Source organism: Macaca nemestrina, chromosome 18, assembly GCF_043159975.1.
Source record: "Macaca nemestrina isolate mMacNem1 chromosome 18, mMacNem.hap1, whole genome shotgun sequence".
NCBI lineage: Eukaryota > Metazoa > Chordata > Mammalia > Primates > Cercopithecidae > Macaca > Macaca nemestrina.
The window spans coordinates 52,319,100-52,344,296 of record NC_092142.1 but is presented as its reverse complement, the minus strand read 5'-3'; the positions used below and the strand labels follow the sequence as shown (position 1 = coordinate 52,344,296).

Sequence of the window (25,197 nt, the reverse complement as noted above, 5' to 3'; positions counted from 1 at the left end):
TGTTCATTAATGACAGGCTGGATTAAGAAAATGTGGCACATATACACCATGGAATACCATGCAGCCATAAAAAAGGATGAGTTTGTGTCCTTTGTAGGGACATGGATGCAGCTGGAAACCATCATTCTCAGCAAACTATCGCAAGAACAGAAAACCAAACACCGCATGTTCTCACTTATAGGTGGGAATTGAACAATGAGATCACTTGGACACAGGAAGGGGAACATCACACACCAGGGCCTATTGTGGGGTGGGGGGAGGGGGGAGGGATAGCATTAGGAGATATACCTAACGTAAATGACGAGTTAATGGGTGCAGCACACCGACATGGCACATGTATACATATGTAACAATCCTGCACGTTGTGCACATGTACCCTAGAACATATGTATAATTAAAAAAAAATAAAAAATAAAAAAATTGACATTAAAAAAACCAAAAAACAAACATAAGATGAATATGAAAGGTGGAGAGGCTGGGCGCGGTGGCTCAAGCCTGTAATCCCAGCACTTTGGGAGGCCGAGACGGGCGGATCACGAGGTCGGGAGATCGAGACCATCCTGGCTAACACGGTGAAACCCCGTCTCTACTAAAAAATACAAAAAACTAGCCGGGCGAGGTGGCTGGCGCCTGTAGTCCCAGCTACTCGGGAGGCTGAGGCAGGAGAATGGCGTGAACCCGGGAGGCGGAGCTTGCAGTGAGCTGAGATCCGGCCACTGCACTCCAGTCTGGGCGACAGAGCGAGACTCCGTCTCAAAAAAAAAAAAAAAAAAAAGAAAGGTGGAGAAAGGCAGGCTGGCTAGGGCCCCTGAGACTTGGGTGGTTTTGTCATCTCATGTATTCTATAGTTGCAGCTGAAGAAGAATCAACCTGGAAATGGTAATCAACCTGGTAATGGTAAAAAAAAAAAAAAAAAAAAAAGCCCCAGTAAAGGATCAGCCTAACAAGCCAGAAAACTTTTAGACAGTAACCACCCAGCTCTAGGAAAACACTGAGGGAAAAAAAATGTGGCTCCATCCCCACCGCCTTCAGCTAAGGAGGGGGCAGGGAGGCAGACTTCCACACGCACCCCACCACCCAGGGCTCTCTAACAAGAGAATTTTAAAGCACATCCCATGAAAAGGCTCCAGTGAGCAACTACATAAATGCTTGAATCAAAAGAAAAGGTAGAAAAATAGAAGTAAAATAGAAGATAACGAAAAATCAAATAAAAATTTTAAGAATAAAAACATGAGGCTGGGCACTGTGGCTCATGCCTGTAATCCCAGCACTTTGGGAGGCTGAGGCAGGCAGATCACAAGGTCAGGAGATCCAGACTATCCTGGCTAACATGGTGAAACCCTTTCTATACTAAAATTACAAAAAAATTAGCCGGACATGGTGGCTGGCACCTGTAGTCCTGTTGGCTCAGGAGGCTGAGGAAGGAGAATGGCGTGAACCTGGGAGGTGGAGCTTGCAGTGAGCCAAGACTGCACCACTGCACTCCAGCCTGGGCAACAGTGCAAGACTCCATCTAAAAATAAATAAATAAATAAATAAATAAATAAATAAATAAATAAAAAATAAAAACATGAAATAATTGCACCTGAATCCCAGCACTTTGAGAGGCCATGGTGGGCAGATCACCTGAGATCAGGAGTTTGAGACCAGCCTGGCCAACATCATGAATCCTTGTCTCTACTAAAAATATAAAAATTAGCCAGGTGTGGTGGCAGGTGCCTACAATCCCAACTGCTTGGGAGGCTGAGGCAGGAGAATCACTTGAGCCTGGGAGTTGGAGGTTGCAGTAAGCAGAGATCATGCCACTGCACTCCAGCCTGGGCGACAGAGCAAGATTCCATCTCAAATAAAATTTCAAAACAAAATGAAAGAATTGAAATAAATAGCTCAATAGACAGGCTCTACAACAGAGTGGAAAGGAGAGAGGAGAGAACCAGTGAACCTGAAAATAGAAACTACCCTGACCAACAGAGAGAAGGGAGACAAAAATAGAAGAGATAGGTCCACAGGGACTTTTGGGATTATGTCCTGTGACTTTAAAAAAACTGAAATCATACAGAGTATGCTTTCTAACCAAAATAGGACCAAATTAGAAATCAATAGGAAAAAGGTAACTGGAAAATTTCCTAACACTTAGAAACTAATCAACTCCCTTCTAAATAATCCATGGGTCAAAGAAGAAGTCTAATCTCATGAGAAATAGAAACAAACAAAGAATAACAAAAATATCTACCTAGAATCAAATGAAAATACAGCACATAAAAATGTGTGATATACCAATATACAAGAGCTGTGAGGGAAATTTATAGCACTAAATGCTTATATTAGAAAACATTTCAAATCAATACTTGAAGCTTCCACATACAGAAAATAAAACAAAAAGAAAAATAAAACCAAAGTATTGGGGGAACCAGCCCCCAATATTTCAGTGTAGGTTCTTTTCTATTTTCCCTAAGTGTCCGCTGGTCTGAGAAATAAAGAGAAAGAGTACAAAGAGATAAATTTTACAGCTGGGCCTCCGGGGGTGACATCACATATTGGCAGGTTCTGTGATGCCCCTTGAGCCACAAAACCAGCAAGTTTTCATTAGAAATTTCAAAAGGGGAGGAGGGTAAGAACAGAGAGTAAATCACAAATATCACATGCTTCAAGGGGCAATAAAAGATTACAAGGGCAGAAGGGCAAAGTGAGATCACAAGGCCAGGGCGAAATTAGAATTACTGATGAGGTTCCATGTCCCACTGGGCACGCACTGTCTTGATAAACATCTTAACAGGAAACAGGGTTTTAGAGCAGACAACTGGTCTGACTAGAATTTGCCAGGCTGGAATTTCCTAATCCTAGCAAGGCTGAGGGAGCTGCAGGAGACCAGGGCATATTTCATCCCTTGTCTTAAACCACATAAGACAGACACTCCCAGAGTGGCCATTTTAGAGACCTCCCCTTGGGAACACATTCCTTTCCCAGGACTATTCCTTGCTGAGAAGACAATTCAGTGATATTTCTCCTACTCGCTTTCTGTAAGAAGAGAAATATGACTCTGTTCTGCCCGGCCCAGTAGGCAGTTAGACTTTATGGTTATCTCCCTTGTTCCCTGAAAATCACTGTTATCCTATTCTTTTCAAGGTGCCCAGATTTCATATTGTTCAAACACACATGCTTTGTAAACAATTTGTGCACATAATGCAATCATCACAGGGTCCTGAGGCGACATACATCCTCAGCTTACAAAGATGACAGGATTAAAGTAAAGACAGGCATAGGAAATTAAAGTAAAGACAGGAATACGAAATTTTAAGAGTATGGATTAAAGTAAAGACAGGCACAAGAAATTATTAAAGACAGGCATAGGAAATTATAAGAGTATTGATTGGAGAAGTGATAAATGTCCATGAAATCTCCACAATTTGTGTTCAGAGATTGCAGTAAAGACAGGCATAAGAAATTATAAAAGTGTTAATTTGGGGAACTAATAAATGTCCATAAAATCTTCACAATTTATGTTCTTCTGCTGTGGCTTCAGCCGGTCGGTACCTCCATTCGGGGTCCCTGACTTCCTGCAACACCAAAGCAAGCAAAAAACAATACAAATGAGATCACGAAATTGAAAACAGAAAAATAGAGAAAAATGAAAAAAAAGCATTTTTTAAAAGACCAGTAAAATTGATAAACCTCTAATATGACTAATAGAAATAATAAGAGAGAAGACACAAATCACCAACATTAGGAATGCACCAGGGGATATAACCACAGATCATGAAGATATAAAAATTATATTAAGGAAATATTATGAATAATTCTCCAGATACAATAAACCTGACAAGTAAAATGAAATGGGCTAATTTCTCAAAAAACACAAATAACCACAAACATCTATTATTAGGAAATAAACAATTTAAATAGCACAACTCAAATAATTATTAAGAAATTATTAAGAAAATTATTAAGAAAATCAAGGCCAGGCACAGTGGCTCATGCCTATAATCCCAGCACTTTGAGAGGCTGAGGTGAGAGGGTTGTTTGAGCCCAGGAGTTTGAGGCTGCAGTGAGCTATAATCACATCACTGCACTGCAGCTTAGGCCACAGAGCAAGCCCCTGTTTCTAAAAAACACAACAGGCCAGGTGGAGTGGCTCATGCCTATAATCCCAGCACTCTAGGAGGCCGAGGCAGGCAGATCACTTGAGGTCAGGAGTTCTTGACCCACCTGGCCAACATGGGGAAACCCCTTCTCTACGAAAAATAAAAAAAATTAGCCGGGTGTGGTGACGCATGCCTGGAGTCCCTGTTACTGAGGAGGCTGAGGCAGGAGAATCGCTTGAACCTGGGAGGCAGAGGTTGCAGTGAGCTGAGATCATGCCACTGCACTCCAGCCTGGGTGACAGAGTGAGACTCCATCTCAAAAAAATAAAAAATAAAATAAAAAAGCAGGTCAAATTCATAATTTAAAAACTCCCAAAAGGAAATCTCCAGTCACAGACAGATTTACTGCCAAACTCTACCAAATGCTTAAAGAATTAACACCAATTCTACACAATGCCTTCCTGGAAATAGAAAAGGAGACTGCTTCCCATGTATTTAATGAGACCAGTAACCTTAATACCAAAATTAAGCAAAGACCAGAAAAACAAAAAAAAACACACAAAACAATAGACCAATATCTCTCTATATTTAGATGCAAAATCTCTTAGCAAAATGCAAGCAAATATATATTGTTCAACATTTTACAAAAGAATCAAATGGCATGACCAAGGGGGATTCCTTCCATAGATTCAAAGCTGGTTCAATATTTTAAAAATCTATGTAATTAACCATACAAACATGTCAGAAAAGAAAAATCACATGATCATACTCACTGATGTAGAAAAAGCGTTCGATAAAACTCAATACTTATTTATGATAAAAATGCTCAGAAAATTATCAACAGCGTAGAACTTCCACAACTTGATAAAGAACATCTACCCCAAACCTATAGGTAACATAATATTTAAAGAAAGAATGTATGTGTTCTGCCTAAGATAAGGAAAACACAAGGATGTCCACTTTTCACCACTATTATTCAATATGGTACTGGAATTTCTAGCAAGCATGGTAAGTCAAGAAAAAAAAACATACAGATTATAAAGGAAGATGTAAAACTGTCCCTATTTGGAAATAATATAAGGAACTATGGGGAAAATCCCAAAGGATCTTCAAAATAATTCATTCAACTAATAAGTGATTTCAGCAATATGAGCATACAAGATCAACATGGAAATAAACTCAGATTCAAGAAATCAATCAGAGGCATATATGAATTGAAAAATATAACATAAAGCAATTCCTTTTTGCAAGTGATGTGACAGCATATCTAGAAGCCCTAACAATAAAAAGATAAAAGTAGCTCAAACAATAAATTCAGTAAGGTAAAATGATAAAAAGTTAATCAACAAATATCAATAGTCTTCAAACATACAATTAATAAGTTAGAAAAAATAACACTACAAAAATCCCATTACAGTAGCAAAAAGTAATTTGGGAAAAAGGTTAATTAGAAATGCACAAAAACTTTGTGATGAAAACTTAAACACACTTCTGAAAGGTACAGAAGCAGAAAGGCACACATTGAATAATATGAAAATACATGTGGACAACATGCAGTGTGTCTAGAATTTCAGAATATGGAAAATAACCTAAATGCTCTTCTATAGAATGGTTGAATAAGGTATGGTACATACTTGTTATGGGTAGACTACGTCTTCCAAAAGGATGTTAGAGTCCTAACACCCAGTACCTGTACATGTGACCTTGTTTGGAAACAGGGTCTTTGCAGATGGTTAAGATGAAGTGATCAGGGAGAGCCCTAATCCGATATGACGGGTATCTTTTTAAGAAGGGGAAAACTGGACACAGAACAGCCACGTGCACAGAAAAAAAAGTCACGTGAAGATAAAGGCAAAGACTGGAGTGATGTGTCTACAACCCAAAGAATGGTACTGTCAGCAAACCACCATAAGCTAGGACAGAGGCACAGAACACATTCTCTCAGAAGGACCTCAGAAGGAACAAACCCTGCTAACACCCTGGTCTCAGACTTCTAGCTGCAGAATTATGAGAGAATAAATTTCTGCTAAGCAACCCAGTTTGTGGTACTTAATTACGGCAGCCCTAGCAAACTAATATCATACTCAATGCATACTATGATACTATAAAAATGAATAAGCAAAATTTCATGGAATTCATATGCAGTGATTTCTAGGATACAGCTAGGTGAAATAAGTAAAATGCAAAAAAATTACAGGATACTACCTTTTGTATGAAACGAAGCATCAACAAAATTTACATGTATTAGCTAATTTTTGCAAGGAAAAATAAAAAAATGAAACTGAATCTAATGAGACTACCTATAGGAGTGGATTGGATGAGGAAGAAATGGAAGGAGAAAGGGGGAATGATAATTCCATATGAATTGTTTTTGTGTAATTCTGAATTCTGGATTCTTATTAACGTCACATATAATTTTAAAAAATCATGAAGAACAGAGGGACATTTCTAAATGGAATTGTATTAGTTAGCCTGGGCTGTTGCTGCTATAACAGAACACCACAGCCTGGGCAGCTTAAATAACAGTTACCCAGTTGTGTCACAGTTCTGGAAACTGGCAGTACCAGATAGGGTGTTGGCAGGCTTGGTTTCTTCTGAGGGGTCTCTCCTTGGCTTGCAGATGGTCTTCCCTCTGTGGGTGCCTGAGTCCAAATTTCCTCTTATAAGGACACTAGTCAGACTGGATTAGGGCCCACCCTACCAGCCTCCTTTTGATTTACTTACCTCATTAAAAACCCTATCTCCAAACACAGTCACATTTTGAGGTACTAGCATTTAGGGCTTCAACATATGAATTTTGGGGTGATACAATCCAGCCCATAACCAGAATACGAACAAAACTATATTACAGGCCAGGTGCAGTGGCTCACGCCTGTAATCCCAGCACTTTGGGAGGCCGAGGCGGGTGTATCACGAGGTCAGGAGATCGAGACCATCCTGGCTAACACAGTGAAACCCCGTCTCTACAAAAATACAAAAAAAAAAAAAAAAAATAGCCGGGCACGGTCTTGGGTGCCTGTAGTCCCAAGGAGGCTGAGGAGGAGAATGGTGTGAACCCGGGAGGCGGAGCTTGCAGTGAGCCGAGACCAAGCCACTGCACTCCAGCCTGGGTGACAGAGCGAGACTCCATCTCAAAAAAAAAAAAAAAAAAAAGATGATAATCATATACAAATGCTAAATTATAGTTCGTAGGTTTGCTTTCCATAGGCCAGGCATATGGGTTAAAAGAAAAACTAGGATTGTACGATTGAGCAAATGAGTAAATATATTTAGGATAATGGGAGCCAGGTTCTCCATTTTGAAGAAAGGACTAACACATGCAGCCAGGAAGGAGAGGAATGAACTCCATGGTACTAGACTAGTCTCAGCATGAATTAATGTTTTTTATAGACAGACACAGATATGGGTGCATACATATGTATGTGTGTAGGCATGTTTATACAGATTTGTTCCCTGGGAGAGATAAGCAATGATACCGTAGTGGCAATGTGTACACCTAGCACCCAGATTTGGTTTCAACAATTCCATTCACCACAAAAAAGAATCAAAGCTCTTTGGAGAAATGGCAGATTCCAGGGCTGGGACAGGGAAAGAACAAAATAAGCCTAAAATATCTCGTTGTGCAAAAAATAAAAATAAAAATAAAAATAAGGAAACAATAAAAATAATAGGTATATGTCAAAAGGATATAGAAGCCAATTTGAATGGACTCCTATGGAAGAAATCTGGGTAATTTCAGCATTAAAATCAATAATAATAGTAACATGTCATAACCTATTGAATAAAATAAAGATCCATGAGTGCCTACCGATATAAAAAATAAATAAATGAAGTAGAAGGGAAAGTTCTTACTCATAGAAGAAATAATTACAAATGTAGAAAGTATAGTATTTTAAAAGTCACCATTTTTCAGTCTTCATCGTAATAACTGGCTTACATAGGAATCATTATATAGGAATGCTATAGGTAGTGGTTAAAATTTTGATAAAAAGAAATTTAAATATCTTCAAAATATTTTCCCACAAATTACTTATTAATTACAACTTAACATCTTGTGACCATGAGCACTTAATATCTCTAATAAATTTTCCCTCACCTTCAAAACAGAAATAATTAACTACTTTTTACAGTTCCCCTAAGAAATAAAGATAGGAAGTGATAAAGTCTCTAGAAGTACCTAACAGTAGGTGCTTATCAAATGCTAATCCATTTTCCCTTTTCTAAAAAGGAGCACAAATCAGCTGAGTAATTAAGATAGAATTTCAGAAGTTAAAAAAAAAACAACACAATCCATGTGTAATTGTGTCAAGGCTTCCTCCTCCAGAGGAAGCATAGAGAAGACAGAGCTGACATAGAAGAAAGAAGCCACGAATGACCAAGGCACCAGATCAACTTACAGCAGCCAGTCTGGGTTTCAGGAATAAAGTGAACATTTTAATCCACTAGGCCCATTAGCTGCCCTGTTACCTAAGCCCTTGTTTTCCCCACTGACCTATGTTAAAAGGCATTTTGTACCTATTTTTGCACGTTTCCCTCCCAGAGTCTTCTGTAACTTTCACCTTTTGACTCAGGCTTTTAGGTTAAGCTGTCCACGTTAAGACATGTTTTATGTCCATGTTAAGACATATTTTATGTCCATGTTAAGACATATTAAAACATGTTTTAGACAAATACTTATGTGTATGGGCAAAAAACTCGAGGACTGTATTTTCAACTAATTGTAAAACAGGTTATTTTAGTTTCTATTATGTGGAAAGTGTAAAACATTCCAACGAAGGGTTTTAATGTAGATTTTTTTTTGCACTCATGCTGTTGATTGCTAAATGTAATAGTCTGATCATGACCCTGAATAAATGTGTCTTTTTTTTCAAATGTGCTGGGTAAAGCTGGTTTACTCTGAAGCCACCTTGGTAAATTTGTGATGTTGTATTGACTTCACACTCAACAGTGTGAAGTTAGAATTCCTCCAGGGTGATGTCAGATTCTATCTGGAATTTATTTACAACGTGCTTGGGTGGAGACACCATTGTCTTCAGAAACCTTGGTGTAGTTGAACTAATAAGTACTGTCACGACCTGATATCTAAAAAATAAGAACAAAAATGGGCAAAAACATAAGGAAATGAAAATATAGTTAATTAAAGCTGGAAGAGAAATGAAAGAAAGAAAAAGTTACCTTCTAAAGAAAAAGAGAACCACGAGGTCACAAAAGAGAATAGACTCAAATGAAAAAATAACGACTAGCATTGAAGAAAGGTAGAAAAACAACCGGGAGAATGAAAATGACATAAGGAAAAAAGAGGTCACAGAGAAGTGGTAGAAATCAAAGTTAAGCAAAGGCACTATTCACAAAATTGGAGTCCCAGGAAAAAAGTAATAAAACAATGGCATAAACTAATAAGAGATAATATTTAAAAGTATGTTGCAAGAAATTTATGCTGAAATAAACTTGAGTCAACTGAGTATTTGGGAAAATTCTCCTGAAACAGTAAACTTTAAGTCATAAGCTAGTAAAATCATTAGCCTGTATAGATTTTTGAACCAAACAATATTGACAAGAATGCACATCAAAACTTGCTATGGCGAAAAACAAATATATCAACATAACTATCCACGTACTAGGATTAAAAAAAAAAAGGTGAAGAGTAAGTTACAATTGTGTACTTAAGGGCACATGAAGTAAAATGGGACATTTAAAGATAAACTCTTCCTGGTCTTCAAGATAAAAGATCACATAAAACACATCTTTTTTCTTTTTTTTTTTTTTTTTTAGACGGAGTCTTGTTCTGTCGCCCAGGCTGGAGTGCAGTGGCATGATAATGGCTCACTGCAACCGTGACCTCCCAGGTTCAGGTGATCCTCTGGCCTCAGCCTCCTGAGTAGCTGGAACTATAAGCATGTACCACCACGCCCGGCTAATTTTTGTATTTTTTTAGAGTCAAGGTTTCGCCATGTTGGTCTTGTCTTGAACTCTTGGCCTCAAGCAATCCTCCTCTCTTTGCCTCCCAAAGTGCTAGGACCAGAGGCGTGAGCCACTGCACTCGGCCAGTGAAAATGTTTTGAAATAGACAAAGGTGATGGTCACATAAACCCAGTGAATGTGATCATTGCGGTTAAATTGTACATTTTTAAAGGATTAATTTTGTCATGTAAATTTTACCTCAAAAAAAAAAAAAGAAAGAAAGAAAAAAAGAAGAGATGATCCAACAATAAAAATCCAAAGGTGAAACTGTGTAGACCAAGCAAACTGGATGGAGAACCCTGAATAAAGGAGTTAAAATGAAACAGAGCTTTATATCTGATAAAAATGTGTTCTGAAAAGTTTGTTGTGAATTGAACTTTTAATTATTATATTTTCTCCTTTGACTTGTAGTAATATTTTTCCAGCTTGAGGTATGAGGACTCATAGAAATTATATATCTTCAATGAATACAATGTATGCAATGTATGCTTTAATATATGTATAAATTATGAAATGATTACTGACAATCAGGCTAACTTTTTAAAGATATTTTTATTTCAGGTTGGCCCTCAATTGGTAGAAATTCACAGCTCTTCAGTTTTAGGTCTCTCTGCCTCCCATTTCAGAGTGGTGCAGCAGAATTGCATTATTTTGAATACCATAATGTATAATTTGTGATTATTCCAATTATTCCAATAAAGGTTGCTTTGCATGAATAAAATACAGTGTACAACCATGTGTGGATAAATGCATAAGATACTTAAGAACAAAAGTGTTAAAAAAAAAAGGCGTGGTTGCTAATCCCAGCAACTTGGGAGGCTGAGGCAGGCGGATCACCTGAGGTCGGGAGTTTAAGACTAGCCTGACCAACATGGAGAAACCCGGTCTCCACAAAAAATACAAAATTAGCCAGGTGTGCAGGTGCATGCCTGTAACCCCAGCTCTTTGGGAGGCTGAGGCAGGAGAATTGCTTGAACCAGGGAGGCAGAGTTTGCGATGAGCTGGGATCGTGCACTCCACCCTGGGCAACAAAAGTGAAACTCATTCTCAAAAAAAGAAAAAAAAAAAAGAGTAAATTCTGACACATGCTACAATATGGATGAAACTTGAGGGCATTATGCTAAGTGAAACAAGCCAAACACAGAAAAGAAAAACAGTATATGATTCCACATATGAGGCACCTAGAGTAGTCAGATTCACAGAGAAGGTAGAACAGTGGTTGCCAAGAGCTGGGTCAGAGGAGAATGGGCAGGTGTTGTGTAATGGGAACAGAGTTTCAGTTCTGGTGAGATGAAAAAGCTCGGGAGAGGGGTGGTGGTGACTGTTGCACAACAAAGTGAGTGTAGTTAAAGCCACTGAATTATACACTCAAAAATGTTAAAATGCTAAATTTTACTTTACATATATTCGACCACACACACACACAAATGGAGCCATGAAGTTTCAAGTAACTTAACAGGACAAATCAAAATCAGTTTTTGGAATACACTATTTTCATTTTTCCTTTATGCCAAGAAGTGTAAGTTGCAAAACAAAAATGCATCTTTATCTGCATTCAGTTCTTGCAGTAAGTATATGGCCTGTTGGAAGTCATACTCTTCCCAAACAGTCAATCATTAAAGTGTGCAGTTCTAAAAATACAGATATAAAAATACCTTTTCCCGAATATTCATTTTTTTATTTATATTTTCACCTTCCGATTTTGTGTATCACCTAAGAAGTGAGTATGCCTCATGGTTAAGAATGTGGGCTCTGGTGCTAGAAGGATTTATCACGAATGTCCCGGAGTAACTCTGGGCCTTTACCACTTGGCACGTAATCTCAGATTAAGGGAAACACTTGCCTCTCATAAAAGGAGAAAGAGGAAAAAAAGGATGAAAAGAAAGTAAGACTCAGAAAACTCTAGTTTCTGTCATAACTTATTCTATTTAGACAATTAAAAAAATGAAGGAGAAGAGAAATCAAGTAAGTTTCTAAATCCACATGCTTTATCTTTCCATTTATGCACGCGATGATAAACTTACTAGGGAACGTGGAAAAGTAACTCCTTCTGTATTCCTCACAACACTGACCTTTCTTTGAGTGTTCCCAACAGAATGCTGGTCATGCTTGCAGTTCAGCTGAATTTTTTTTCTTTAACAAGACTTGCTCTCCTTTCTGGTTTCTCCCCAGCCTCTTTATGGGTGCCCGGTAAAATAACACTTACCTACGGGCTTCCATTTACTTCCGTCCCTGCCCTGCCGGACCCGCTGGGCAAGATCCCCCGCCTCAACGGCCCACATACTGGAAGGTGCAGCGCCCAGGGCGCACAGCTCCCAAGTGGCAGTGGGACTCACGCACGAGGCCATCCCCGAGCTAAGCTGAGGTGTTTCTGGAAGGTACCCTCTGCCTAGGTGCCAGCAGCAGCCGTGGAACGCGCCCCGGGGGACAGAATGCATCATCAAGGTGCTTTGACCACCTTGAGGCCTCCTTCTCCCCCTGGCCTCCGTTCCCACGTGCCCTACCCACAACGACCTTCACTGGCTCCCGGTATTCACCTAGAGACGTCGGCGGCCGCAGCCTTCAGCACGCCCGCCATCTCCACTGCGACCCCAGTAGCGGTTGACCCAGCCAGCTGCGCCCTGGAGGGCGGGGCGGGGCGGGGCGGGGCGGGGCGGGGCGGGGCGGGGCGGGGCGGGGCGGGGCGGGGAGACCCCACCCGGCAGGGGGCGTGGCAAAGGCCGCTGATTTCCTACTGCATATAACACACCCACTTTACCTAAAGCAGAAATTAAAGCCAGGAGGCGCCATCCCTTGTGGGCACCTGAAAAGTACAAAACGAAGTCTGGGGACAGTTCAAAGGCGCTTAAGTTGACCAGTGGCAATTTTTGTTTCCCGCCCCCCTGCACACGCGAAAGCGCTTGCGCTGCCATTGGCTCCCGCTGGGGGTGAGTCCGGAACCTGCGAGCCCTAGAACTTTCCACTCTGAGCTCCAAGTTGCGCTAGGCGCATCCTTGCTGTGCGTTTCCTAGCGGCTCTCTTGTCTTACTTGCAGCTTGTGTCCAGAGTAGCAGACAGCCATGGTGGCCCCGCGGGCCTGGCGCTGACAGACCCTGGAGCAGTGTCTCACAGAGGTCGGCAAAGCCACCGGCTGGCACCAGTGCATCCTCACGTAAGTGCGCAGATCCCGAGCTCGGGTGGGACTGGGGTCGCACGTGGACGCGAGTTGCAGACTCCTGGCAAATTGTGGAGCTAAGGGAAGGTAAGGGGAAATGTAAACCACTCTTCCCCACATTTCAGAGTTTATACTTTCCTAGGCTATCAAAATTTTCAAAAAGGTTAAAAATTTTTACAGTATGGTTCTCTCAGTTGAATGTTATTGAAATGAATGTAACCTCAGTTATTAACGCCTAGAAGCTCCCCTTGAGGCTTATTACTGCCCCCATCCCCCTACACACAAACTGTGTTGGTTTCTCCTTCCGCCTATGTGCTCCTAAAGCACTCAGTGTTTCACTGTCATCATACTTTATTGAAAGTACAAACTTGTCACTTGTCTGTCCACCCCAACTAAGCTTCTTGAGAATTAGAACTTTCATGTCTCTTCCCAGCACAAGCGTTTTATGCGTACTTTGTTGAAGAACTTCAAATATGATCTATAAAATTATGACCCATTTAACTCCAACCTCTCCTTTGAGTCCCTGGCTCACAGCAACTACAGACGGAGCTTAGTTGGAATTCAGTAGCACACAACTGGGATACCCGCACTGTAAGGCTTTTAACAATTTTTAAAATTTTGGTACCCTCAGCATCGCAAATTCACTGTGTCCAAAATAGAGTAGAATGTTGTTTCTACCCACCTGTACTCTGCCATCCCCTGAAGTCCTTTCCCCATGCTCCACCACTCAAGCCTTGCCTATCGCAGTAAATGGCAGTTCTGTCTTTCCAGTTGCTCACACATAAAACTAGGCTGCTATTTTGATGTCTTCATTTTTCTCTTATTCTGTATCTAATTCCTTAGCAATCCTGTCAGTTCTACCTCTAAACTGTACTCAGCATATTCACTGCTCTAACTCCAGCTTAAATCACCATCATCCTTTGCCTGGAATGCTGCATCAACCTTCTAATCACTCTACTTTCCTCCTCCTCCTTCCTCCCTTTCTTCTTCCTTCGTGTAAATCATCATTTCGTCCTTCTGCTTAAAATCTTCTCATGTTTTCTTACTACACTTAAAATCGCAAACTCTTACCCTTGAGCCCTGCAGAATTTGGCTCCCTTCAGTCTCTCCAGCTTCGCCTTCTGCCTCCATCACACTCTAGCCATGCTCATTTTTTTATTCCTTTGGCTTACCAAACTGAATTGCATCTTAGAGAATTTGTTCTTGCTGTTTCTTCTGCCTGGAATACATGTTACCCCATCTGTATAAAACTATCCTTATGTGTAGGTTTCATCTAAGCTGTCACATCTAAGAGAGGTTTTCCTTGACCACTGTAGCCAAAGCAAATGTTGATCACTGAAGAAATAAGGGAATGAATGAATGAATGAATGGAGTGATGTATAATGTAGCTGAGTTGATAATTTAAGGCTAATTCACTATATATCTCCAAGCAAGTCGATTTATAATGCTTTTCCTGCCTAAAATCTATACAGCTGATTCATAAATCCTTGGTTGACAGGTTTTATAGATCATTGTGGCTCATCAGCTTATATGTTGTTGGGGCCAGCATCTATACTTATACTTCATTCAAATTTGATTTCACAGAAGAGTTGGAGTTTTTATTTTTCTTTTAATTAAGAGGGCTGTGAAATTATTACCTATAATTCTAAATCTCATTTAATTCCTCCCAATAGGATTCAAGATGGACTGGCATCAAAGCTCACTTCTTTAACAAAAGTACTTTATGACTTTAATAAAATTAATTAGAGAATAGTGGGATCCGTGGAAGCCCTTTATAAAAACTTGCGATAGAAAGTTTTGATGATGAGCAGACTTTGCAACAACTGGAAATGCAAAATGAACCAATTTTACAACGCTTCCAAAATGCAGTTAGTGAAACGGAGATGAAGATATCAGTCTTCTCCCAGAGAGTGAAGAACAGGAGCGTGAAGAGGCTGGTTCAGAGACAGAGGCTGGTGGCCAGGAGGACCTAGAAGATTTAGAGGAGAAAGAGGAAGTGTCAGATATGGGTGGTGACAATCCTGAGGTGGGTAAGAAAGCTAAAAACTCAACAAATTTGAACTGAGGAAAAGCCCAGTTTTCAGTGATGTGGATTCTGACCTTGACTTTGATATCAACAAATTGGAACAGCAGAGCAAGGTGCAAAACAAAGGACTTGGAAAACCAAGAGAAAAGTCCACAGTGGACGAGAAATTCTCCCAACTCTCTGAAATGGAGGCCTGTTTAGAAAACAGAGAAAAAGAAGAGGAATGAAAAGATGATAATGATGATGAGGTGGAAGATACTGATTTTTTTTTGAAGATATTGATTCTGATGAAGATGAAGGGGGACTGTTTGGAAGTAAAAAAACTTAAGGTAAAGTTTTGAGAGAGGAGAGAGCACTTTCCTCCTCTTCAAATTAGCTTTTGTTCTGTTTTTCTAGGAGAGATGTAGTTAGAAGATTTAGAGCTAAGAAATATTATGCTCTATCTTATCGGTTATAAATGAATCTGTACTTCCATTCAGTTTATGTTACAGTTGTTCTTATAATAGTTTTATGGTAGTGTTTTTAGTTGCCAATTTCACCTAGTAACTGTTTTTGACTTGTAGTGTTATTAAGCTAGAAAGTAATGCAGACATACAGTATACATACAAACATATATGCATGTGTTAATGATGTATTTTTCTATTCCTTTTTTTTTTTTTTTTTTTTTTTTTTGAGATGGAGTCTCGCTCTGTCGCCCAGGCTGGAGTGCAGTGGCCGGATCTCAGCTCACTGCAAGCTCCGCCTCCTGGGTTCACGCCATTCTCCTGCCTCAGCCTCCGGAGTAGCTGGGACTACAGGCATCCGCCACCACGCCTGGCTAGTTTTTTGTATTTTTTTAGTAGAGACAGGGTTTCACCGTGTTAGCCAGGATGGTCTCGATCTCCTGACCTCGTGATCCGCCCGTCTCGGCCTCCCAAAGTGCTGGGATTACAGGCTTGAGCCACCGCGCCCGGCTTCTATTCCTAATTAATAGTTTTAAAAATCTTTTTATTTTAGTCAGGTAAAAGTTCCAGAAATGTGAGGTACAAAGATTTTTTTGATCCAGTTGAAAGTGATGAAGACATAGCAAGTGATCATGATGATGAGCTGGGTTCAAACAAGATGATGAAATTGCTGAAGAAGAAGCAGAAGAACTAAGCATTTCTGAAATGTGAGTATTTTGAACCATCCTTTACATTGTGAGCTAGAATTGCCCAATCATGTGTTTGTACTTGTGGTTTTCAGATACATTTGTTTTAAGAAGTTAGATTCTCTCTTATCAGATATTCTCAAGATAACCAGAGGAAAGTCACTGGATTTAAAGGGACATTAAAGATCACTTAATGAAGAAAAATATTACTGGCAGTAGCAATCAAACCTTTCTTACCAGGAACTTTGATTTGGTTTTGTGCCCCAAAACTCCTGTTATTTTTGTGAGATAGGAGGTTTGTGTTATAGATTGATGAATAATTTATTTTCTATATATTAGACGCTTTTTGTTCTGTTTCTTACGTAGTATTTCACTTAAACAATACCTTCTCTTCTTTAATAACTGAATGATTTTGGAAGTTCTGAGTATTTGGTTGCATTAGGCGTATAAAAGAAGAACTTTATTAAGGGAAAATATGCTTCCTTTGTTTTTCTAATGGAAAACAGTTTCTTTCTTTTTATAAGAGTTTTGGTAGTGTAGGAATGAAGATGATGACCTGGAAGAAAGTGAAGACAGTAAACAATGTAAAGAAAGCTTGAAGAGAGTGACCTTTACTTTACCATAAGATGACACAACTGAAGATGCAGGTGTTTTAAATGTAAAGAAAAATTCTGATGAAGTTAAATCCTGTTTTGAAAAAAGACAGGAAAAAGTAATTAGGAATTTAAGGAAATTGTACGCCAGGTGCAGTGGCTCACACCTGTAATCCCAGCATTTTGGGAGGCGGAGGCGGGCGGATCACAAGGTCAGGAGATCAAGACCATCCTGGCTAACACGGGGAAACCCCATATCTACTAAAAAATACAAAAAATTAGCGGGGCATGGCAGCGGGCGCCTGTAGTCTAGCTACTTGGGAGGCTGAGGCAGGAGAATGGCGTGAACCCCGGAGGCAGAGCTTGCAGTGAGCCGAGATCACGCCACCGCACCCCAGCCTGGGTGATAGAACAAGACTCTGAAAAAAAAAAAAAAAGGGAATTTAAGGAATTTTTAACATGCTTGACATGATTGTGGAACTCACAGACTACTAACAAATCTTCCCTATTATTTTTCGTCTTTTTTTTTTTTTTTTTTGAGATGGAGTCTTGCTCTGTCACCCAGGCTAGAGTGCAATGGCGCAATCTCGGCTCACTGCAGCCTCCACCTCCTGGGTTCGAGTGATTCTGCCTCAGCGTCCTGCGTAGCTGAGATTAAAGGTGCATTCCACCATGCCTGGCTAATTTTTGTATTTTTAGAAGACATGGGGTTTCACTGTGTTGGCCAGGCTGGTCTCGAATTCCTGACCTCAGGTGATCCTCCTGCCTTGGCCTCCCAAAGTGCTGAGGTTACAGGCATGAGCCACTGTGCCCCAGCCTTCCCTATTTTTCTTATTGTAACTATTAACCACCCTTTGAAAACAAATACCTTGGTCAGGTGTGGTGGCTTAACGCCTGTAATCCTAGCACTTTGGTAGTCTGAAGCGGGAGGATCAGTTGAGCTCAGGAGTTCAAGACCAGCCTGGACAACATAGTGAACCCTTGTCTCTACAAAAAATACAAAAATTAGTGGGTCGTGGTGGTGTTTGCCTGTAGTCCAGTGGCTCGGGTGGCTGAGGTGGGAGGATCACTTGAGCCCAGGAGGTCGATGCTGCAGTGAGCTATGATCACATCACTGCTCTCCTGCCTGGTCGGTGGAGCAAGATCCTGTCTTCAAACAAACAAACAAACAAATAGAAAACCGAAAATCTTGCTGCTAGTCTCTAAAGCAAAAGCACACTATATGGAGATGCCATATGGAAAGCATCTGATTTGCAAAAGCCAGTGCTTGCATTACCCGGCCTGTAGCTTTCCATTTGGGGCCCGTGTGTAAAATAGTTGTTTCTTTTCTCTCTCCCTTATGTCTTTATATGTATAGTATGTCTCTCCTGACAAAGCTGTCCTGAGATCCTCTTCTTGTAACTGTTTTGACTGCTCTGCAGGATATAGCCTATGTCTTTAAGGTGCTTCACAGATTTTGGTGAGTGCCAAATAGCTGTAATTTTAATTAATACCATGACAAACGTATCTTCCAAAGTATGTCGTGATTTCAGACAAGTGAAATTTCATTTAATTTTAGTAGATGTAGTCTGGCTGCAATAATTTGGCTATATTATTTATCCAATATTCAAATTTTATTGTAATAAAAATGAGAATAGTGCCAGGCACAGTAGCTCACACTTGTAATCCCAGCACTTTAGGAGGCTGAGGAGGGAGGATTGCTTGAGCCCAGGAGTTCGAGACCAGCCTGGGCAACATGGTGAAACCCCGACTCCACTAAAAATTTAAAAAATTAGCTGGGTTTGGTAGCGTGAGCTGATAGTCTTTGCTACTCGAGAGGCTTATCGAGGATGATCGCTTGAGTCCAGGAGTTCAAGGCTGCAGTGAGCTATGATTGGACTATGGCACTCCAGCCTGGGCAGCAGAGCTGGAGAGCAGGCAAATAAACTATACCAAGAATATCAAAAGAATTATTTTTAAAATCTGCGAATCTAAATTAAATGCATCATTGTCAGATTGTCCCTAGAAGATAAATTCTAAAGGGGGGAAAAAACAACAACATAGTATCCATGAGTTAATGTCCCACCATCCCATTCCTTTCACCCTCCCCTCACAAAAAAGAAGAAAAGGTTTGGTTTTGCTTTGAAATTATATCAGACCTTCAAGTGAAGTTTTCAGTAAATCACAAATAATTTATTGCAATTTTCACATGTAAAGTAGAACTTTCAAACTTTTTTTTTTTGAAACTATTAGAACATGAAAACCCAAATGTGACAAAGGTAGCATTAAAACACAGTCTCTCATTCATGACTAGTGATGCAAACACAGCACAGTGGAAAAATTATGCCACAAAACCATGTGAACCTTATTCTTTTGAATTACTGTTAGAAGATCTGGTATGATTCCTGGTTGCAAGACATCAAGGAGAAAATACACGGTTCCCTCCATGTATGTTAGAAAGACATTTGATAAAATTCAATATTTATTTCTAATTTTTTTTTATACCTAGTGGATTATAAATACATCTAACCAAAAGCTGCCATCATGCATGATGGGTGAAATTCTACAAACATACCTTTCAGATCAAGAATAAGACAAAGTGTCCAGTATTACAGTTACCCCTGTTAATTAACACTAACAGTTAATAACCACATAAGCAAGTGCAACTACAAAAGATAAAGATAAGAGATTAGGAAAACTGACGGGAGCTGTGGTTCACACCTGTAATCCCAGCACTTTGGGAGCTTAGGAGCTCTCAGCACTTGAGCTCAGGAGTTTGCATCCTGTCACTGTTCACTGATTAAATTTTGAACTCTTAACTTGAAACCCTGGTCATCTCATTGCCTTCTTTCTTATACCCATTAAGTCAAAATGAGCTCTCATTTTATTTCAATGGAAAAGAGAATGGAAAAGAGGGGAAGGGTCCCTAGGTATCTTGGGTAAAGTATGAGCACTTACTACCGTATGTATTCTAGTTCTGTAGTTTTCAAACTTCAGGGAGCATCTCAAGGCTTATTAAAGCACAGATAGCTGTCCCTCTTCCCCACTTTCTGATTCAGGAGGTGTGGGGCTGGCCCAGGAATTTGCATGTCTAACAAGTTCCCACGTGTGGCTGATGCTGAGGGTCTAAGGACGACAAAGCGAGAATCAGTGGTTTAGTGGATATCTACCTAATGAATACATGTTGCATCTCCTTTAGTGCCTGTGATTACAGAGGAAACACCTTTCAACTGGAAGCTATCATTAAACAGAGGATAAGGGATCAGGTGAGTAAATTAAATTTAATTGAAATGTCACTGAAATTTTTAGAAATAATATAACAGGCCAGGCACAGTGACTTATGCCTGTAATCCCAGCACTTTGGGAGGCCAAGGCAGATGGATCACTTGAGGTCAGGAGTTTGAGACCAGTCTGTCCAAGATGGTGAAACTCCCTCTCTACTAAAAATACAAAAATTAGCTGGGCATGGCGGTGCATGCCTGTAGTCCCAACTACTCGGGAGGCTGAGGCAGGGGAGTCGCTTGAACTTGGGAGATGGAGGTTGCAGTGAGCTGAGATGCGCCACTGGGCAACAGGGTGAGACTCCATCTCAAAATCAATCAATCCAATCAATCAATCAATGAATAAAAATAAAAAATGAAGGGAAGATGTGGCAGCTTTGTGTACTGCACGTCCTGAAAATGGACTGATTTCCCTCAAGAGGCAGGGATTTAAGCTCTCTAGCCTACATGGGATACATACAGGAGAAAAAAGAGAAAAACAAAAGAAATGTGAATATAAATAAATGAAAATAACACTTCTCCCTGATTACAAAGGAAATCACATTCTTTTTGTAACAATTTGGATGACAAAATATAAAGAAAAATCTTTAATTTTGCCATTCAAAACATTCTGGTTTGTTGCTTTTTACACTTTTTATGCATATAAACATTTTAAAAAGTAAAATCATAATATACAGTGTTTTGTCACTATATTTTAAGCATGTTTCTATGGCAGAAATATATCCTGGCATCATCATTTTTAATAACTGGATGCATGTTAAGTAAATCATTGCCACCCCAGAGGTGAATTTCCTTCTATATATATTTTAATGGACTCAAGTAAGGATTTTGCACTGAATTCATAGAAGTAGAATTTCTAGAGGAAAATAATGTAAAACAGTTTTAGGATTTTTAAAAGAAATGTTCAAATGATCCTGTAGGAAAATTGGTTGAGTTTGTACTCCCACCAACAGGGACAGAGCTCCAGGTTCCCCTTCCATTTGTCATCTTTGCTGGTCTTTCAGCAGAAAATCTCATTGTTTACACTTCTTTGATTTCTAGTGCTTTTGAATCTTTTTCATATGCTCATTGGCCATTTTTATTCTTGTGGGAAGTGCTGGTTTATCCATTGCTCATTTTCTGCTGGAAATCATTCTTTTTTTTTCTGAGTAATTTTAAAGATTTCTTTATAGGCTAAGGATACAAACCTTTTATCTGTCATTGAGGTTACAAATACTTTCTCCCAGTAAGTAATTTGTCATTTCACTTTATTTATTTATTTTTTGCTAGCAAAGAACCAAAGTCAAATTTCACTTAATTTTTATCCTGCTGAATGAAAACATTTTAACTTAGTGATTTTAGTTGAAACAGGAGCAGGACAGAATGTAATATCTAGATCTCACTCTGTCACCCCAACTGGAGTGCAGTGGCATGATCTTAGCTACTACAGCCTCCAACTCCTGGGCTCAAGCGATTTTCCCACCTCAGCCTCCCAGGCAGCTCTAGGACTGCAGGTGTGTGCCGCCATGCCCAGCTAATTTTTAAATTTTTTTGTAGAGGTGTGAATTTGGTATGCTGCCCAGGCTGATCTTGAACTCCGGACTTACCCCACCTTGGCTTGCCAATATTCTGGGAGTGCAGGCGTGAACTACTGCTCCCGGCCAAGAGCTTACTTTTGTTTGCTAGTGGTGTTCTTGGTATCTGTTTATATGTGAGGCTTTCGTGCTAGTGCTGAAGTATTACACTCACCATCTGAGGTTCACAGGACTTTTGTTTCAATATCGAACAGAGGGAACTGTTTACTTCTGCATCTTCGCAGGTATACAAAATGTGCCTACCAGGACTCTACTTTTTATCCATTGAAAAGCAAGAAGTAATACAGTAAAACTTTGCCTGGCTAGAGGCTTTGGAAGAATGGAATATTCTGGTGTAATTCCATTAACTTGGAAGGATGAAGGTGAAAAAAATTCAAAACTTTAATTTCCTATTGAATGCAGTTTGAAAATAGAGCCAGTGATTCCACTTTTCTTCTCTAGTAAGTTTAGACATTCAGATCTACTTGGTCTTTTATCATAGAACTACTAGTGTGCCTGAGTCTTACATTGTGAAGATCCTTTTCTAAAACTTTAGATGTAAGAGGATATAAATGATACTGGATGAGATCAGGATGAATGAGAACTGATGCCTGTAAATATACTTTTTAGATGAAATCTCTGATTGCTACTCGTTTTCTTGTTGAATTCATAAAAATAAAACACATTGGCTGGAGGGTGGAAGTAGGAAGGAGATTTATGTCTTTTAATTGCATGTCATTGTTTCATATCGAGACAGAACATATAGTATTCTTGGCTTTGGACCTACAGAAGGAAACACATTTTTCTACCTGCTGCATGCCAGAGGTTCCTGAACACCTGGAGGGCTTATTGCAACACAGATTGCTGGGCCCTGCTCCAGAGTTTCTGATTCACCAGGTCTAGGGTTGTAATTTATAAGAAGTTCCCAGGTGCTCCTGGTCCAGAGACTATATTTTTGAGAACCACTCTTATATACTAACTGTAAATTATAGAACTGTAGAAAAAAGCTTCGTTTGGTCTGGGATAAGAAGCACACAGGCAATGGAGCAAATCATGAAAAAGTCAACCCTTGATCCCAGGCAACAAGCAATACACAGTGACATAACACAATTCTTGGTTTTCATCATTGCAAGTCATAGCCAAGTGTTGAGTGAGAAATTCAGTTTCATTTGCAGGGCTTAGAGAGGCCGGGTGATTCTAGAAAAATAGGATTTAGTGATTAACCTCATGAGAGTAGGAGTTATTTATATCCTTTCTCTCTCTCCCATTCCTTAGCATTTAGCCTTACTTTAGAAGGGTCCTGTATTTGTTTTACACTTGTAAAGAACTTTGAGTGCTTATTAAATGGAAAGCTCTGTGTGTGTGTGTGTGTGTGTGTGTGTGTGTGTATGTATGTATGTATGTATGTATGTATGTATGTACTTAGAGACAGAGTCTCGTTCTGTAGCCCAGGTTGAAGTGCAGTGGCACGATTTTGGCACACTGCAACCTCCTTCTCCCAAGTTCAAGGGATTCTCCTGCCTCAACTTCCCAAGTAGCTGGGATTACAGGCACCTGCCACCATGCCCAGCTAGTTTTGTATTTTTAGTAGAGACAGGGTTTCATCATGTTGGCCAGGCTGGTCTTGAACTCCTGAACTCTGGTAAGACCATCCCAGCCTCCCAAAGTGCTGGGATTACAGGCATGAGCCACCATGCCTGGCTCAAAAGCTTTGTGTTTTTAAAGATATTAGACATGTTTCTTTTATTTTTTTTTTAACTTAACAATAATGTAGAAGAATCAGAGAAAGTTTTTCCAAAAAAGAGAAATCATTGTGATTATTTTATCTTATTGGAATGTTGGATAATATAGTCTGCTTTATCAATCATCAAGCACACTATAAAATTTCCATTTTAATAGGATTCGTACCTCAATTGAGGTAATAAAGTTTTAAAGTTTTTAAAGTGAAAGCCAGCCCCGCCCCTCTCCGGGAGTGGGCGGGGACAGCAGTTGCATGGGTGGCTTTCCCTGTGACATCACAGGTCCTTCATGATGTGCTGCTGTCTGGCCACGCCTCCTTTCCCTTTCATCTTTCTCATCGACCAATGGGCTTGAAGCATTAAGGCCACACCCCTATTCTGCATTCTAGTGCAGCCCTGGTTACGCCTCCTCTGGCTCAGTCACACAGCTACGTATAGGTGACTGGAGGTGTATAGTTGTCCTCGCCTGGATTGTGCTGATGTGGCCCCAACCCTACCTTCCTACCCGTCCGGTGATGTCCAAAGAAACCCGAAAGGGCGAATTGGCTGAGGCCAAGGAAAAGGTAAAATGCACCAGGTTGCAGCACCCCAACCCCAGCCCTAGGCCCCCTCTGACAGCCAAACTGCTGCCAGAGTCCGTGCCACTCCTGAAGCACACTGGGCTGGGCCCCCCAGTGCCTCTGGACTCACCAAACCAAAATCTTGTCAGCTAGCCCACTCCCCTCATGAGTCCTGCCCCTGCCCTTGCCAGTCACCCCAGGGTGACTTTGAGCTGGTGACTCCTGGAGTTTCCCACTCCGTACTCCACCCTTATCTCCTGCTACCCCAAACCCGAGCACCCTAGGCTCTTTGGGCTCACGTCTCCAAGGACCTGGGTGCCCCAGAACCTGCCACCAGTTGCCCCAGGGTGACTTTGGGCAGGTGACTCCTGGGGCTCCCTGCTCCATACTTGGCCCTCACCTCCCACTGCCCCAAGCTTGACCTCCGTGGGCTCTATGGGCTCGCACCTCCAAGGACCTGGGTCCCAATCCTGTGACCCCCTCCCCAATCTCAAAGTGGCAACTTGGACATTGCACTCTTGTGTCCCCCCGGCCACTCCACCAAGGAGTGGAATGTAGTGATGTCACAGTCCCTCTAGAAACTGTCATTACTGCCACCAGACTGGCCTTTGTTCTTAGGACCCAGTACCCTAAGTGTTCTTGTCCTTTCTAGTTCCTCTGGTTGCAGCACAGATTTCCAGCTGGAAGGGGAATGGGGACTGTGGGACCTAGGAGAGAGAGGTTTCAGGCTGCCTTACTTCCTTAACACACACATTGACAGTGTGAAAAGCCTACACCTCCCCCATGAGCGCAACACGTTGACAGTGTCTCTGGGTGGCAATGGGAGAATGGGTTTGGTTTGGTTTTCTCCCAGGCTTCTACTCTCCAGAGGAACTTTAACATTGTTTCTGAGTTCTCCACCTCAGATTTGAATTCTCCATTGTTCTGGGACCAGAGGGCCCCTCAGTCAGTAGTTTCTAGAGTGAGATCTGCTTATCTTCTGTGGAACAGATCTTGGGAAACTGAACTTGACAGCTTGAATCTTCCTCATCTCATCTCAACCTGGGGCACTTTGAGTGTCACAGGATAAATATGGGGCATCTTTCTGAAGCATCAGTTTCCCTTGATTCTATTGAGAGACAAAACATTAATGTACTTAGG

The 25,197-nt window shown here is 40.6% G+C and overlaps 1 protein-coding gene and 2 pseudogenes across 1 annotated transcript in view; 2 read left to right on the top strand and 1 right to left on the bottom strand.

The window, feature by feature from the left end:
- The window catches only part of LOC105494099 (RB transcriptional corepressor like 2), a 128,484-nt gene extending 115,830 nt beyond the window's left edge, over positions 1-12,654 (bottom strand). Inside the window, exon 1 of the mRNA XM_011762210.3 lies at positions 12,581-12,654. The gene's annotated coding sequence lies outside the window, so the exon portion shown is untranslated. The remainder of the gene's footprint in view (positions 1-12,580) is intronic.
- A 1,771-nt stretch (positions 12,655-14,425) lies between these two features.
- Positions 14,426-15,551, top strand: LOC139359762 (U3 small nucleolar ribonucleoprotein protein MPP10-like; annotated as a pseudogene).
- The window catches only part of LOC105494115 (golgin subfamily A member 6-like protein 26), a 36,299-nt pseudogene continuing 26,536 nt past the window's right edge, over positions 15,435-25,197 (top strand).